The following is a 12,989-nucleotide window of genomic DNA, read 5'->3' on the forward strand; positions in this document are numbered from 1 at the left end:
TGCTAATCAGTTTGGACAGCTCGGCTTATTTACTTCGATGCTCCGTGCGTGACTCTTTTGTAATCGTATATTTAGCAGTTGGCTTCGTCGTTTTCTTAGTTTTCCAGTTTGTTCCCTACCGGTTGCCTCACCTATCACTGCTGCCGATTCACTGAGTGCCGATGTTAGGTTGTCGTTGAGCCTGTCAACACTGACCTCGCTCTGCGCGTTCAAAAGAGAGAATATGTTTTAAACACATCATCTACACTCCTGCGTTCTAGCTCTGAACAATTTCATGTGGTTGTATGCCAATTTTCACGAGATTTCTTCATTCTCTTCTGATTCAGCCTTAGCACGCTTGTAATCATTCTAAGATTGCTGCTCTGAATCTCCGTCCTCTACGTCTTTCACGATACCCGGTTGGCACTTTCGGGTTTGGTTGTACCATCGGGGCATTTCAATTTCATTTTTTCATTATTTGGTTCGTAGGAAAATTGTTAATTACCCTCAGGATACTAATCTCCGAAAATTGCACCAGTGTATCTGCTCAACTGTTGGAATTGTCGATTCTGAAGTTTCCAGCCGACCTTCCTACCATTGGCTTCTTGCCGGCGTTGGCGTTAATGTCTTCTATCCTAGTTTTGAACTGCGCTGTTGCCTTCATTTCTGATCCCATGTCTTCGTAGAAGCTATCTACGGTTTCATCTTCAGAGCTGGTTGTTGGCGCATAGGCCTTTACTATCTTTCACCTGTACCGCTTGTTTAGCTTGATTCCAACATCCGCAACTCTCTTGCTGATGCTGAAAACGTATCTACCTTTGCTGCTATTTTTTGTGTATTATAAATACCACTTCTTTTTTGTTCTCTTGGTGTCGCCTGTAGCACAGAATATGCCCGCTATTAAGCCACATGGACCCATCTGCTGTCCTTCTTACTTCGCTGAACCCCGTAATATCCCACTTATTTTTCGAGAGCTCTTCTAGGAGCCCAGCTAAGCTTCGCTTACTAGACAAGGTGCGTGCGCTGAACATTGCCAGCGTCAATTTTCAAAGGCAGCATGTTGGTACGAAGAGATTCTTATCACCCTTTGCTGTATCGGTGCTCTGACCGGCTCCGGGGACAGGTGCTCTACAGCTGCCGGGGGAAGAGGGATGAAAGTGGATCTGGTCAGTCATGGGAGGTGGCGGGCAGCTACTACATTAGGGTGGTCAGATCCTTCTCTAAAGGGGGAGTGCTGTTTACGTTCGTAACGAACTTCCTAGCACGGTTGAACAGCTCTAGTGTAGCCCCATAGGTATCCGAGACGATGGTTTTTTCAGGAGAAGGAAGCACGCCATACATGCATCGGTATGGCACGCAGAGCCAGACGAATTAGAGCCACATAGGGAGATAAGTGTCGTGCTGACAACGTTGCTGCACACAACCTGTAGTCGTACTGCGCCAGCGTTTGTCGCTTTCGCGTTTTATAAACAGGCTCTTAAGGGGTAAGCCATCACGCTGGCTTACTGACGAGATTTACTGACGTCTGCCTATTGGAAAAGTAAGCTAGTGCCATGGTCAACTGTATAGCTCCAAAAAATAGCTCGTTTGTAACTGAGCTGTCCAAAATTGCGACTGAATTTGTAATATAGTCCTTATTTGCCTTTGTATGCACTCCCACCCGAACGGCGACCTTATATTCCAGGTTTCCCTAGGAAAAGTTGAAAATTCCCGCAGCTTTGAAACGCGTCCGCCATGACTGCAAGCTCATAGAACAATAGCGGACGTGGTTGTTTATATTCCGCCTTTTGGCAGTAACGTTTGCCAAACGTTCATCCAGGGAGCTGACTTAACATCTCAAACTTCCGCAGCAGCAATGCGATGACACGGTATATCCTTTAGGCGGTGGTCCTGTCGCGGAAGTGAACTAGCTATGTGTTACTGCGTATTACTCATAGGCGCGAGCGCGGTCACGTCGGCAAAAAGAAAACGCTTATATCTGTGAAACTACTGGGCTATGAGGTTTAAAATGGGTTCTGAGGATCCCTGGAACTTTAGCAAAGAGTAGTGGGAAAGGATTAGAACCTACATGGCAGAGTTACTAACTAAAACGTGAAAATCCGCGTGCGTGTGTATAAACGCGTCCGCCACGAGAGCAAGCTTCTAGAACAATAGCGTGGATAGTTAGGTTATATTCCGGATTTTGGCTATACCGTTACAACAAATCCGCCTAGCGAGCTGATGTAACATGTCAAATTATTTTAACAGCATCACGAGGACGTCAGTATGGCCAATACGCGGTAGTCCCTTCGTGGATGTTAACTAGCTTTGTTTTATTTGCGTGTTACTCAACGTGCGCAGCCGCCTCCGAACTTAGAAAAGAACACGTTTATATATGGAAACCAATGGTGCTAAAGGTTCAAATTTAGTAATAAGGTGCTATAAAATTTCATGAAAGCGTCGTGCGAAAGGATGAGAACTGATACGGCTCATTTCCGACGAGAATTTGAAAATTTTCACAACTCCATAGAAAGGTGTCCGCCATTACTCGAAGCTTCTAGAACAATAGCGGACCTGCTTTTTTTACATTCGCGCTTTTGGCTTTACTTTTCCAAATTTCGGCAGCGAGCTAATGTAGCTTGTCAAACTATCGGAAGAGCAACACTACGACGCCAGTATAGCGTTTAGGCGATCATGCTGTCGCGGAAGAAAATAGGTTTCTTTTACTTGCGTATTACTACTCGTCCGCGACCGCCTCCTTCCACCAACCCCGCCCAGACAAAGAAAACGTTTATATCTGCTAAACAATTTAAGTTACAAGGTTCAAATTTGGTAAACATGTGATCTATAACATCATGACAGAGAAATGCAAAAGAATTCTTACTTGCTTAGCAGATTTCCTGAATATAAATTAAACATTCGTCCAGCTCCTTTCCAAAGCGCAAATTAATATTGGAGCTTTTATTACAGTAGCGGGAGAGGTTGTTTACATCGCGGCTTTTAGGTACAACTTTACCAAAGGTGGGCCCAGGGAGCTAACCTAACTTGAAAAATTATCGCAACATCACTGCGATGACGGGAGTATGGCCTTTAAGCGATCATTATGTCTCGGAAGGTAAATAACTTGGCCTTAGTTGCGTGAACCTAACGTGTTGGATGCCCTCCGAGACGCTTTCCGAGAAAAAGAATACGTTGATATTTGCGAAACGGTTTGTGTTATGGTGTTCAATTTTGGTACGTAGGTTCTTCAAACATTCGTGAAACAGACGGGTTGAACGATAGTAACTTGCATGGCATGTTTTATGACAAACTGTGGAAAATTCTCGAAGCACCGCACAAAGGCGTCCGCTATGACTGGAAGGTTCCTTTATATATTACTTATGTATATATATATATATATATATATATATATATATATATATATATATATATATATATATATATATATATATATATATATATATATATATATATAATGAACAAGACCGATTCGTAGAACGCCATATTTATTCTCTGCCGGAACGAGCCTCTCGCTTCTTCCTTCGCTTCAAGTCGACGGCCGTCCTCATAGCTTTAGTGGAGGATTTCCAATAACCGCACTTGCACCTTCTGCCTTGCTACGTTTTGCGGCTATCCACTCGGTCACGCTGCAATGACGAGTACCAACGAGCTCTCTGCGTCGGTCACTAACTTCGACTCCACGAATGTTGTACGTGTCTTCTCAATAGGCTTGTCTCATGACTCGGTGGACGTAATCCACGGCTCGGTTTAAGTATTTTTTTCTGGTTTGATCCGGGGCTCCGATTTTTCCCATTCACGAGTGCGTCCTAGGTTTTTCCGGAAGGGTCTTACATTGCCCGCCAAAGAAACGCGTCATGCTGTCCTTGAAGTAAGTTTCTATTGAGGTGATGCGGCGGCTATTTTCTTTCTCAAATTTTTCTTTCTTATTCGAGTCCACGGTATCCTATCATTATTTAGGCGACACTGATACCTTACGTCACGCACCACTGATTTTTAGGGGTAACTGTAGACCGCGGTCTGTCGTGGACGAAACACATCGCCTTGTTGAAGACTAAACTTGCAAGCTGTGTACATGTTCTTCGCTTCGTGGCGGGGATGAGATGGGGTCCATCTGAGAGCGCTCTTCTCTAGTTGTACCGGAGACTGTGTTGGGGGCATCTTCGTTGCAGCCTGCCAGCCATTTCAAACCTGCGAACTTCTTCCCGGTGCACATTGGACGGTTTGGAAGCACAAGCCCTCACAATATGCTTGGGACTACCACGATGTACCTCTACTGTGGGCACAATCGCCGAGGCACATGTTTTTCCAATGGATGCACTTCTTTTGGACGAACCCCTTCGAGTCTACCTTAGATGTTTCACAAGGCATGAACGGCATCCTTTACCGGCTCTTCCTACTATGTGTTGGAGAAGTAGTTTTGCGGCAGCCATTTTGCAACACCAACATAGGATCCCATCAGGTTTCGCCCCAATGATGGTTTCCCACAATCCTCTGTGGGTACTATAAAAACCATCAATCCACCTTTCTATCCCTGGAATTGGGAAGAAGTCCTCTTGACCATAAATGGGCCTCAAATAGTTGACTCTAGCGTTCTTGACAGACAACTACGCCGGAACTGTACATGTATATACTGATGGCTCTGTGACTGCATCCCGGTCTACCGCGGCTGTGGTAATTTCAAGCCTATGCGTTACCCGAGGATTCGCACTAGACCACAAGACAACTGCTACTGCTACTGAGTTGGTTGCCATACGGGAGGCGATTCGTTCAGTCTCCCGTAAATCACCTCAAGCTTGGACCCTGTTTTGTGATTCCAAGCCAGCACTACAGGTCCTCAACGGAGTTATGAGGCAATGACCTTATTATGCCTTTGCGGAAGTACTCGAAATATGCTCGTTGGTGCTGCAACATGAACATGTCCTCACCATTCAGTGGGTACCAGGCCATTGCGGGGTATCTGGAAAAGACTGGCCTGACCAGGAGGCAAAGAAGGTTTCTACAAATGCAGATGTTGTACGTCTGCCCTTCGCAAGGACGGACACGACCGCCCTTCTGTCTACCTTTCTCCGGTGCGCCTCGGCGAGTTACTGGTCCCACCCTGACATTCGTCATAGAAGACTACACCGCCTGGACCCCGACTGCAAGTTTCGGTAATCTCCTGGTATTCCGCGAAACTACGCCACTCTGTTTCACCGACTACGGCTTGGCGTAGCCTTTACCAGTCGCTACAAGCACCTCATTGGCTTTACGAGTGACTCCGACTGAGACATGCCAGGTACCAGAGACTATCTCGCATGTTCTCTGCCACTGTCCACGCTATATTATATGCATCCTCGAGAACAAATAGCGAGAACATTGGCCCGTTCAGACTGTCGTGTGGTGTCGGAGGAAGTGCAACTGGGACCTTGGCCAGGCGCGAAGCGTTCCCAGAAGGCATTTAAAGCTGTGCTGACATTTCTGCGTAGCAGCGACCTCTCAGAGATATTTTAATTGAGCCCCGTCCGGCTTAACTTTAACACATGCACAGTATCGGTATAGGCATCTTCTATACATAGCCATTTATTTGTGTCTCCGCCATCTTCATCTCTCTCGTCCTCTATCCACACCCTTTCCTTCCCTTTCTCTTCCCACACACAGAATAGCTGGCCAGATATACTACCATCAGGCCGACCTTTCTTTGTTTTTTCATTTCAATATAATTCCTCTCTCTCTCTATCTTGTTATCTCCAAATTTGTCGACTGCTTCGACAAGTGTCACTGGACCATGCTTGTTCATGACCGCTGTGTTTTTGTTTAACGCACGCTATTCACCATTCGTTTGAAGGCTTCACGCAATCCCCTCACTGTCTTACGCGGTCATATCCTTGCGTTCGGTCCCATCAAGCGGAGATGAGCCTATGGCTTAGTCTTTGCCGAAGATGTCATAGACCTTAGCGGATGGGGTGCTCGGTGTGTCGATATTGTTATCGTTTTTATTCGGAGGAATGAACCTGAGCGACGCGACAACACTTCCGGGCGCTGCTCCTGTGGACCTCTGGAGGCCGACCTGGAAAATTCGAAGCCTCTAGCTTTCTGTGTCACTTTGTTAATGTCGAGCTGCGCGTAAGGGTATTCGTGACTTGCGGCTCTTTTTGGCTCTTTGCAGCTCGGTTCTCTCCATCAGTTCTCGTTGGCCTTCCAGCACGGAGAGATTGAGTGACGGTGATGACCGCCCCTCCGTCGGCGACAACCTCTCCGAACCTGCGGGAGTTGAAGGCGGCTCATCTTCAAGGAAGGCCTCCAACAGCAGGGACGAAACCGTCAGCGGGTTACCTATTTGGTAACCCGCTGGGGACACATGGGGCCCCTCCTCCAGTCAAAAGAGGTGTTGCCTCCTCCTCCTTCGAAGATATCACCACCGCATCACTTAATTCAGGAACAGGGCCCGGAGTCTCCACAATGGTCTGCATCGAGGCTTGCAGGCGAGGCCCATCTCTCTCCCAAGTTTCACCCTGCTGCAGTTGCAGTTCCGGAGCCAGCTGGATGAAATCGTGCAGGTTCAAATCTCGTGGCTGCAGCGTGAGCATCGCAGCTTGAGCGGGGTAGGCTAGGCCATCTATGACGTATCGCCTCGCTGCAGAAGACAGCCAAAGGAGGCCGCAGTCTACAATCAGGCGGACCTTGTCATAAATGTACACATTGAGGTGTCTCTGTGGCCTTGGTAGCGGCTGTGCGTCTTCATGTAGCGGGTGTCATAGGTATCTGAGAATTTACCGAAGGCTGCTATGAAAGCCAAGCTCCAGTTTGGCAAAGTCGAATTCGTGTGTCCATCCTACAGATTCCATGCCCGAGCAGCATCGCGCCGGCGTTCTTCCGTGATTGACTGCTTGATGTTCTCAAGCCACGCATGACAGGAGGCAAGGCTGTCAATGAGTTGCACCCAGCAAACAGCGTCGTCCTGAAATTCGTCCAGCGTCGTCCCGAACAGCGTCGTCTTGACACGGACCGCGTATTCAGGAGTAGGCATGATGTCGGCAGCCGCCGGCCCACCTCTTTCAGGGCCTCGGAAGTCCAAGAAGGGTGGCCGCTACGCGCTGCACTGGTTGTCATCGCTAAAGGTCGGTTACTCTCAGGGAAGAGGCCAAAGGCCGCAGAAATCATGGCGCGAACAGCGGACGCACCGGCGAGTCAAGAAGCCGTCTCCACTGGTGAAGGTCGCGCCCAAAGCTGGCTCGCCTGGGGCTGGGCTGTCCTTGCGTTCGGCGCTCGTGCTGGGACCGCGGTTCCACCGATGAACTCGGGCAGCAGGGCTGGAAGGTGTGCCAGGCCTTGGTCGCTGCTCGGTACCTTTCCTGCGGCTAGATCGCCACTAGGGAGAGCAGGTCCGGAGACTGGTCCACTCCACTTCTAATGAACAAGACCGATTCCTAGGACGCCATGTTTTTTCTGTGCCAGAATGAGCCTGGCGGTTCTTCTTCCATCCATTCCAGTAGGCGGCCGTCCTTATAGCTTTAGTAGCAGATGGGCGAATAACCGCACTTGCAGCTTCTGCATTGCTACACTTTGCGCCTCTACAATATATATATATATATATATATATATATATATATATATATATATATATATATATATATATATATATATTGTAGTGGGGTTTGTTTAGACAGCCAAGGAACCGAGGGGATCAAGCGACGGAGGCAGAAGAAGCTCGAGCAGCCGAAGAAGCACAGCAGCCCAGCAGCCAGCACTGAACACGATCACGCTGCGAATGCTGTGCGCTTGATGCGTGGGGATTGTCCGTGGGGATTGTCCTGCTTCCGCTTGGATTTCGGCGGAAGCATTAATCCCTTGACCCGGACCTCGCTTCTTCGTTAAAAATTTATATATATATATATATATACATAAAAAAATGCCGGCAGTCTACAACGCCAAAGAAGGCATAGCGGAATGGTTAAACTATTTGTTACCATTAGTGTTGTTACATTATTTTTTGTTTTATTAATTACGTGAGAAAGAAAGAAAAACACGCGCCCAGAGTAGGGACCGAACCCACGCCTTTCGATTAGATCTCGAATGCCTTACCAATTCGGCCATCTGGGCGACTGTGGTCTCCCTCACTTTCTGGGGTATTCATATTTACTACAACTGTATCTGACGCTTGAGGGTGGTAGCCAGCGCCACTAAGACTACACGAGGAGAAGGGGACCTTCTTTTCAACACCCGCGGCGTGACGCGAACGTCTACAGCCTGTCATAAGCGGGTAACTGGCAGGAAACCCTCTTATGCTACCTTGGCATCAAGGCTGCCAGAACCGAAGCCCTCGCTAAGCTTTCGCACGATAAACTGGTTTGGAAATGAGGGGCTCGTTAGGAAATACAGAAAGAAATGCCGGCAGTCTACAACGGCAAAGAAGGCAAAGGGGAATGGTTAAACTATTTGTTACCGTTAGTGTTGTTACATTATTTTTATTTTATTAATTACGTGCGAAAGAAAGAAAGAAAAACACGCGCCCAGAGTGGGGACCGAACCCACGCCTTTCGATTAGATTTCGAATGCCTTACCAATTCGGCTATCTGGGCGACTTTGCTCTCCTTCACTTTCTGGGGTATTCATATTTACTTCAACTGTATCTGACGCTTGAGGGTGGTAGCCAGCGCCACTAAGACTACACGGGGCGAAGGGGACCTTCTTTTCAAACACCGGGGCGTGACGCGAACGTCTACAGCCTGTCATAAGCGGGTAACTGGCAGAAAACCCTCTTATGCTACCTTGGCATCAAGGCTGCCAGAACCGAGGCCCTCGCTAAGCTTTCGCACGATAAACTGGTTTGGAAATGAGGGGCTCGTTAGGAAATACAAAAAGAAATGCCGGCAGGCTACAACGCCAAAGAAGGCATAGGGGAATGGTTACACTATTTGTTAGCGTTAGTGTTGTTACATTATTTTTTATTTTATTAATTACGTGCGAAAGAAAGAAAAACACGCGCCCAGTGTGGGGACCGAACCCACGCCTTTCGATTAAATCTCGAATGCCAGAAAGTGAAGGAGAGCACAGTCGCCCAGATAGCCGAATTGTTAAGGCATTCGAGATCTAATCGAAAGGTTGTCACTCCCGGAACGTTCCGGGCCACAAACGCAGCAGCCTCAACGCTGTCTCCACCTGCGCTGCAGAGCCTCTGTGAGGAATTCAGTGGGGAGATCACCAAGCTCTAAGATGAGATAGCCGCTCTCTCAGCTCAGCGCCAACACTCTCCATCGCGCAGCCGTTCCTTCTCGGGCCGCCGTTCGCCTTCGCCTTCAAGGCAAGGCGTATGCTGGTATCATCGAAACTTTGGAAAAGCAGCGCGGAAGTGCACAACCCCCTGCACTTTTCAGGGAAACTCCTCGGCGCACCACTAGAGGCGGTGAGTGGTGTCGGTTGCAAAGTGAGCCGCTTGTTTTTTGTGACAGACAAAACCGTCAGACTGGGTTTTCTTGTCGACAAAGGCGCTGAGGTCAGCATAATTGCATCCTCAGCCGTGTTTCGCAAGCGCAGGCAAGCCAGAAGCAGCTTACAAGCTGCCAACAAGACTGCCATTGCAACCTACGGAGAACAATCGCTGTCACTCAACATTGGCCTCCAAAGAACATTTCGATGGATTATTCTTATCGCTGATGTGGCCTACCCTATTCTTGGCGCAGACTTCTAGCGTCACTACAACTTGTTAGTTGACATGCACCGCAAGCACCTCATCGATGCTATAACGCACCTCTCTGTGCTTGGTATGGCATCGAAGGAAACGGTCTTGACGGTCGCAAGCACTTCGTCGAAGTCGGTCTATGACAAGCTCCTTGAAGAATTTCCGTCCCTTCTGCGACCTTACAACATTCTTCTCCCGGTCCGACATGACGTCACTCATAACATTGTCACTACGGGCCCAGCCATTCACGCTGGAGCTCGACGCACCGCCTCATCACTAAAAGGTCGCACGTTACGAGTTCGAACACATGCTTGAGCTCAGAATAGTTCGGCCGTCGTCGAGCCCTTACGCATCCCTGCTGCACGTGGTTCCAAAGCCGTCACCTGGAGACTAGCGTCCCTGCGGAGACTACCGGTTGCTCAACAACGCCACTGTTCCTGATCGTTACCCCCTTCCGCACATTGCAGACTTCTCAGCACTACTGCATGGGGCGACGATTTTCTTTCAGATCGACCTTTTTAAGGCCTACCGTTAGATTCCTGTGGAGCCAGCAGATATTCCGAAGACGGCAATCGTCACGCCGTTCATACTTTTTCAGTACATGCGCATGCCCTTCGTACTTCGCAACGCTACATAAACGTTCCAACGGTTCATTGTCACCGTTACCCGAGGATTATCTTTCCGCTTCGCTTAGATCGATGACTTGGTTGTGTTCAGTAGCGACGCAGAACAACACATCCAGGACCTTCGCCAACTCTTCAGTCCTCTTGCCGAATCCGGCCTTATCTTCAATAGAGCCAAGTGCGAGTTCGGTGCTCGAGAGCTGGACTTCATCGACCAGCGTGTAGATAAGAATTGCATTCGCCCGTTGCCTTGAAAAGTACAGGCCATCCAAGACTGTCCAAAGCCATCTTCCATACGCAAACTCCACGAGTTCCTTGGCCTCCTAAACTTTTACCCCCGTTTCATCCCGATCTGCGCCGCTCTCCTCCACCCACTGAACGGCATGCTCACGGGGAAAAAACCAAAAGCATCTCCACACAGTTGGTCTCCAGAAGCACTAAGCGCTTTCAAGAATGTCAACACCAAGCTGCCCAAGGCAACCATTCTCGTTCATCCGATACCGGGCGTTCCGCTTAGCCTAATGACCGGTGCATCTTACGCAGCAGTCGTAGCTGTCCAACAGTTTGTGGACAATGCCTGACAACCCTTTGCTTTCTTTTCTCGCGAGTTGTCACCCGCGGAGTCACGCGAAACACTTCGGGAAGAAAACTCCTTGCAATGTATATGGCTGTACGTCACTTCAGGTACTTCTTGTAGGGTCGAGAGTTTCATATCCGGACGTACCACGAGCCTCTGACCTTTACCATTCGATTGAACTCCACCAAATTTTCACCCCGTGAAACCTGCCATCTGTCTTTTGTTGCGAAATTCACAACGGACATACGGCACGTGCAAGGGCAGGACAACGCTGCCGCCGATGCACTCTCACGTGTCGCCGCAATCTCCAGTTCCTACAACTCGGCTGACATCGACTTCACCGCACTCGCATCAGCGCAACAAGATGACGCCAAAATAATAGCCCTTCGAAAAAAAGCTGGCGCGCTGCACCTTTCTGAAGTACCCATCCCATCGTGTGCTGTCCCGGTGCTTTGCGTTGTTTCCACGCACAGCCCGCGTCCAATTGTCCCGGGAAATTTTCGACACATTTTTTTCGATGCCTTCCATAGACCATCGCACCCTGAAATACAAGCTCCGCAACATCTGCTGACGCAGCGTTCCGTTGGCCGGGCATCAACAAGGACGTACGCGATGGGACGCGTTGCTGTCTCGTACGTAAGCCGTCAAAGGTTAACCGGCACAATAAGGCCCCTCTCGGCTTGTTTACGGCACTATCTGAGCGTTTCGACAAGGAGCCCGTAGACATTTTGGGGCCATGGACTCCTTCAAAGGCAACACATACCTACAATCTTGCGTGGATCGGTTCACGCGTTGACCCGAGGCGTTCCTTCTTCCCGACAACCGTAGTTAAACCATCGCCAACGCCTTCGTTGCCGGCTGGGTTTCCCGCTATGGTGTCCCATCAACTATCACCACCCACGGAGGTCGCCAGTTCGAGTCGGCACTCTTCAAGAATCTTCTGAGCGTTCTAGGCACTTCCCGAATTCGGACCACAGCGTATCACACCATTGCAAACGGGCTCATTGAGCGTTTTCACCGCTCCTCAAGACTGAACTCAGAGCTCAGCCGGACGCTACCCATTGGTCCACCACCCTTCCGTTGGTTCGGCTAAGTCGTCGGGCTACTTTGAAGAAGGATCTACACTGCACGCCCGCATAGATGGTCTTTGGTGCGTCGCTCCGCCTGCCGGGAGAGTTTTTCAGATTCCGAATCATCAACGTGCCCTGATCCCACCGACTACGTGACCAAACTACGAGGTTCGTTTCGCTCAATTCGTGCGCTCCCACCACGCTGTTAACAACTTGCGGATGCCCACATTTCCAGCGAGCTGACAACGTCCCACAACGTTTGTGTCCACCGTGACGCCGTGCGCAAACCACTTCAGCGCCCGTATGACGTACCCTACCGCGTCATCCACCGTACTGATAAGTTTTTCACCATGCATTTGGATGGAAGACACGACACTATTTCTGTTGATCGCCTCAAACCAGCGTCCATGGAAGAGCCGCTTTCTACACAACGAGACTAATCCGCTATACTAACTGTGGATCCCCCTCTCCAGGGCAGTGCTTCGCTTTTTTAGGTTAGAACAGGTTGCCTCCGAACTAAGAGTTTTGTGGGGAAGTATTCACAAAATGATGGGGTATGCGTGGTCTGCGGAAAAGAAACAGAAACTATGTGGCACATAGTGTTAGAATGTGAGGGTGTCCATCCAAAGCTACATGATGGGAATATTGGGCTTCCAGAAGCCCTAGGATTACAAGGTATCACAGTGGAAGTTAACTTCAAGACTGTCGAGGGGACGAAAAGAAGATTAGAATGCTGGTGGGCCAAAAGCAGAGAGTGGAATATTGCCTAGGACGGTTACCAACTGTAACCGGGAAAAAACGTATTCCGTGCCTAATAAGCTATAGTGCATCCTTAATCAGCACTAGTAATAAATCAAGAGTATAAAAATGTTTATATTAGTCCTTTTTCGTAAGATAATATGTCATCACTCCGATTCAAAGGGGAAACCAATAGCAATCATCATCATCATCATCACGAACGCAGCGAAGACGACGAAGCACCACTCTGAGCTCACTGCGCGAGCCTCGTTGCGCGAGCAGTCAGTGCTCCCGGGAACTTGGAGCGTTCGGTCAGGCATAGCTGCCGCTTGCCCGTCAGCTGC

Source organism: Haemaphysalis longicornis, unplaced genomic scaffold (genome assembly GCF_048455015.1).
Source record: "Haemaphysalis longicornis isolate Haplotype H1 unplaced genomic scaffold, Haemaphysalis longicornis Haplotype H1 scaffold_11, whole genome shotgun sequence".
Lineage (NCBI taxonomy): Eukaryota > Metazoa > Arthropoda > Arachnida > Ixodida > Ixodidae > Haemaphysalis > Haemaphysalis longicornis.